Raw genomic sequence first — 5,368 nt, forward strand, 5'->3', positions numbered from 1 at the left:
GTGTTTACAAATAAATAATATATTTTTCAGAGGTCGACGTAATACAGTAGTGAGTATTCCCGCTTGTCACTCCATAGACATGAGTTTGAACCCCGACAATAATAAGTTTAGTTTTCTTTTGACAATTTTCACCGGATTTGAATTTGGATTACTTGTTCCGAATCTTCGATTGATAAAATCTAGAGCGTTGACAATGGACCGCTTTTTCTAAAGACGATTGGTAAAATCTGGAGCGTTAAGAAATAATATATTTTTTATGAGTCGTTGTAGTATAGTGGTGAGTATTCCTGCCTGTCACGCAGGTGACCCGGGTTCGATCCCCGGCAACGGCGATTTTAGTTGTTTTCTTTCCGTAATTTTAACGGAACTCGAAATTGGACAGCGGTGAACCTGTCATGCCGGTAGTTTGGGATCGAACCCCAACAACGGTAGTTTGAAAAGAAAGTTGGCTAAACAATTGTTTAGGAAATCTTGTGTGTTAACATATAATATGTTTTCAGAGGTCGTTGTAGTGGTACAGTGGTGAGTATTTCCGCTTGTCACTCGAGTTATTATGTTCCAAAGGTCGTTGTAATACAAGGGCGAGCATTCCTGCTTGCACTCGAGTGACATGAGTTTGATCCCGAACAACAACAAGTTTAATCTTGTTTTGACAATTTTAGTCGCATTCAAAATTGGATTACTTTTTGTAACGGCGATTGATAAAATCTGATGTGTTAACAAATATTATATTGTTGAAAGTCGTTGTTGTAGAGTAGTGAGTATTCCTGCGAGTTTGATCCGCCGCAGCAGACTGTTTTTAATTTTCTTTTGAATTTGGAATTCGGGATTGGATTCCTTTATCTCCCGTGTGTTTACAAATAAATAATATATTCTTTTGAATTTGGAATTCGGGATTGGATTCCTTTATCTCCCGTGTGTTTACAAATAAATAATATATTTTTCAGAGGTCGACGTAATACAGTAGTGAGTATTCCCGCTTGTCACTCCATAGACATGAGTTTGAACCCCGACAATAATAAGTTTAGTTTTCTTTTGACAATTTTCACCGGATTTGAATTTGGATTACTTGTTCCGAATCTTCGATTGATAAAATCTAGAGCGTTGACAATGGACCGATTTTTCTAAAGACGATTGGTAAAATCTGGAGCGTTACGAAATAATATATTTTTTATGAGTCGTTGTAGTATAGTGGTGAGTATTCCTACCTGTCACGCAGGTGACCCGGGTTCGATCCCTGGCAACTGCGATTTTAGTTGTTTTCTTTTCGTAATTTTAACGGAACTCGAAATTGGACAGATGTGAACCTGTCATGCCGGTAGTTTGGGATCGAACCCCAACAACGGAAGTTTGAAAAGAAAGTTGGCTAAACAATTGTTTAGGAAATCTTGTGTGTTAACATATAATATGTTTTCAGAGGTCGTTGTAGTGGTACAGTTGTGAGTATTTCCGCTCGTCACTCGAGTTATTATGTTCCGAAGGTCGTTGTAATACAAGGGCGAGCATTCCTGCTTGCACTCGAATGACATGAGTTTGATCCCGAACAACAACAAGTTTAATCTTGCTTCGACAATTTTAGTCGCATTCAAAATTGGATTACTTTTTGTAACGGCGATTGATAAAATCTGATGTGTTAACAAATATTATATTGTTGAAAGTCGTTGTTGTAGAGTAGTGAGTATTCCTGCGAGTTTGATCCGCCGCAGCAGACTGTTTTTAATTTTCTTTTGAATTTGGAATTCGGGATTGGATTCCTTTATCTCCCGTGTGTTTACAAATAAATAATATATTTTTCAGAGGTCGACGTAATACAGTAGTGAGTATTCCCGCTTGTCACTCCATAGACATGAGTTTGAACCCCGACAATAATAAGTTTAGTTTTCTTTTGACAATTTTCACCGGATTTGAATTTGGATTACTTGTTCCGAATCTTCGATTTATAAAATCTAGAGCGTTGACAATGGACCGGTTTTTCTAAAGACGATTGGTAAAATCTGGAGCGTTACGAAATAATATATTTTTTACGAGTCGTTGTAGTATAGTGGTGAGTATTCTTGCCTGTCACGCAGGTGACCCGGGTTTGATCCCCGGCAACGGCGATTTTAGTTGTTTTCTTTCCGTAATTTTAACGGAACTCGAAATTGGACAGCTGTGAACCTGTCATGCCGGTAGTTTGGGATCGAACCCCAACAACGGAAGTTTGAAAAGAAAGTCGAACCCCAACAACGGAAGTTTGAAAAGAAAGTTGGCTAAACAATTGTTTAGGAAATCTTGTGTGTTAACATATAATATGTTTTCAGAGGTCGTTGTAGTGGTACAGTGGTGAGTATTTCCGCTTGTCACTCGAGTTATTATGTTCCAAAGGTCGTTGTAATACAAGGGCGAGCATTCCTGCTTGCACTCGAGTGACATGAGTTTGATCCCGAACAACAACAAGTTTAATCTTGTTTTGACAATTTTAGTCGCATTCAAAATTGGATTACTTTTTGTAACGGCGATTGATAAAATCTGATGTGTTAACAAATATTATATTGTTGAAAGTCGTCGTTGTAGAGTAGTGAGTATTCCTGCGAGTTTGATCCGCCGCAGCAGACTGTTTTTAATTTTCTTTTGAATTTGGAATTCGGGATTGGATTCCTTTTTCTCCCGTGTGTTTACAAATAAATAATATATTTTTCAGAGGTCGATGTAATACAGTAGTGAGTATTCCCGCTTGTCACTCCATAGACATGAGTTTGAACCCCGACAATAATAAGTTTAATTTTCTTTTGACAATTTTCACCGGATTTGAATTTGGATTACTTGTTCCGAATCTTCGATTGATAAAATCTAGAGCGTTGACAATGGATCGCTTTTTCTAAAGACGATTGGTAAAATTTGGAGCGTTACGAAATAATATATTTTTTATGAGTCGTTGTAGTATAGTGGTGAGTATTCCTGCCTGTCACGCAGGTGACCCGGGTTCGATCCCCGGCAACGGCGATTTTAGTTGTTTTCTTTCCGTAATTTTAACGGAACTCGAAATTGGACAGCTGTGAACCTGTCATGCCGGTAGTTTGGGATCGATCCCCAACAACGGTAGTTTGAAAAGAAAGTTGGCTAAACAATTGTTTAGGAAATCTTGTGTGTTAACATATAATATGTTTTCAGAGGTCGTTGTAGTGGTACAGTGGTGAGTATTTCCGCTTGTCACTCGAGTTATTATGTTCCAAAGGTCGTTGTAATACAAGGTCGAGCATTCCTCCTTGCACTCGAGTGACATGAGTTTGATCCCGAACAACAAGTTAAATCTTTCTTCGACAATTTTAGTCGCATTCAAAATTGGATTACTTTTTGTAACGGCGATTGATAAAATCTGATGTGTTAACAAATATTATATTGTTGAAAGTCGTCGTTGTAGAGTAGTGAGTATTCCTGCGAGTTTGATCCGCCGCAGCAGACTGTTTTTAATTTTCTTTTGAATTTGGAATTCGGGATTGGATTCCTTTTTCTCCCGTGTGTTTACAAATAAATAATATATTTTTCAGAGGTCGACGTAATACAGTAGTGAGTATTCCCGCTTGTCACTCCATAGACATGAGTTTGAACCCCGACAATAATAAGTTTAGTTTTCTTTTGACAATTTTCACCGGATTTGAATTTGGATTACTTGTTCCGAATCTTCGATTGATAAAATCTAGAGCGTTGACAATGGACCGCTTTTTCTAAAGACGATTGGTAAAATTTGGAGCGTTACGAAATAATATATTTTTTATGAGTCGTTGTAGTATAGTGGTGAGTATTCGTGCCTGTCACGCAGGTGACCCGTGTTCGATCCCCGGCAACGGCGATTTTAGTTGTTTTCTTTCCGTAATTTTAACGGAACTCGAAATTGGACAGCGGTGAACCTGTCATGCCAGTAGTTTGGGATCGAACCCCAACAACGGAAGTTTGAAAAGAAAGTTGGCTAAACAATTGTTTATGAAATCTTGTGTGTTAACATATAATATGTGAACCCCAACAACGGAAGTTTGAAAAGAAAGTTGGCTAAACAATTGTTTATGAAATCTTGTGTGTTAACATATAATATGTTTTCAGAGGTCGTTGTAGTGGTACAGTTGTGAGTATTTCCGCTCGTCACTCGAGTTATTATGTTCCGAAGGTCGTTGTAATACAAGGGCGAGCATTCCTGCTTGCACTCGAGTGACATGAGTTTGATCCCGAACAACAACAAGTTTAATCTTGCTTCGACAATTTTAGTCGCATTCAAAATTGGATTACTTTTTGTAACGGCGATTGATAAAATCTGATGTGTTAACAAATATTATATTGTTGAAAGTCGTCGTTGTAGAGTAGTGAGTATTCCTGCGAGTTTGATCCGCCGCAGCAGACTGTTTTTAATTTTCTTTTGAATTTGGAATTCGGGATTGGATTCCTTTATCTCCCGTGTGTTTACAAATAAATAATATATTTTTCAGAGGTCGACGTAATACAGTAGTGAGTATTCCCGCTTGTCACTCCATAGACATGAGTTTGAACCCCGACAATAATAAGTTTAGTTTTTTTTGACAATTTTCACCGGATTTGAATTTGGATTACTTGTTCCGAATCTTCGATTGATAAAATCTAGAGCGTTGACAATGGACCGCTTTTTCTAAAGACGATTGGTAAAATCTGGAACGTTACGAAATAATATATTTTTTATGAGTCGTTGTAGTATAGTGATGAGTATTCCTGCCTGTCACGCAGGTGACCCGGGTTCGATCCCCGGCAACGGCGATTTTAGTTGTTTTCTTTCCGTAATTTTAACGAAACTCGAAATTGGACAGCGGTGAACCTGTCATGCCGGTAGTTTGGGATCGAACCCCAACATCGTAAGTTTGAAAAGAAAGTTGGCTAAACAATTGTTTATGAAATCTTGTGTGTTAACATATAATATGTTTTCAGAGGTCGTTGTAGTGGTACACTGTGTTAACATATAATATGTTTTTAGAGGTCGTTGTAGTGGTACAGTGGTGAGTATTTCCGCTCGTCACTCGAGTTATTATGTTCCAAAGGTCGTTGTAATACAAGGGCGAGCATTCCTGCTTGCACTCGAGTGACATGAGTTTGATCCCGAACAACAACAAGTTTAATCTTGCTTCGACAATTTTAGTCGCATTCAAAATTGGATTACTTTTTGTAACGGCGATTGATAAAATCTGATGTGTTAACAAATATTATATTGTTGAAAGTCGTCGTTGTAGAGTAGTGAGTATTCCTGCGAGTCTGATCCGTCGCAGCAGACTGTTTTTAATTTTCTTTTGAATTTGGAATTCGGGATTGGATTTCTTTTTCTCCCGTGTGTTTACAAATAATATATTTTTCAGAGGTCGATGTAATACAGTAG

The 5,368-nt window shown here is 37.9% G+C and overlaps 2 non-coding genes across 2 annotated transcripts; both read left to right on the plus strand.

The window, feature by feature from the left end:
- Positions 1-260: 260 nt before the first annotated feature.
- On the plus strand, positions 261-332 carry TRNAD-GUC. Its single transcript has one exon. It is a non-coding gene; the product is annotated as a tRNA-Asp (tRNA).
- A 2,578-nt stretch (positions 333-2,910) lies between these two features.
- Positions 2,911-2,982, plus strand: TRNAD-GUC. The gene has a single exon. It is a non-coding gene; the product is annotated as a tRNA-Asp (tRNA).
- The last annotated feature ends 2,386 nt before the right edge of the window (positions 2,983-5,368 follow it).

Source organism: Cucurbita maxima, unplaced genomic scaffold (genome assembly GCF_002738345.1).
Source record: "Cucurbita maxima cultivar Rimu unplaced genomic scaffold, Cmax_1.0 Cma_Scf00133, whole genome shotgun sequence".
In the NCBI taxonomy this organism is placed as follows: Eukaryota; Viridiplantae; Streptophyta; class Magnoliopsida; order Cucurbitales; family Cucurbitaceae; genus Cucurbita; species Cucurbita maxima.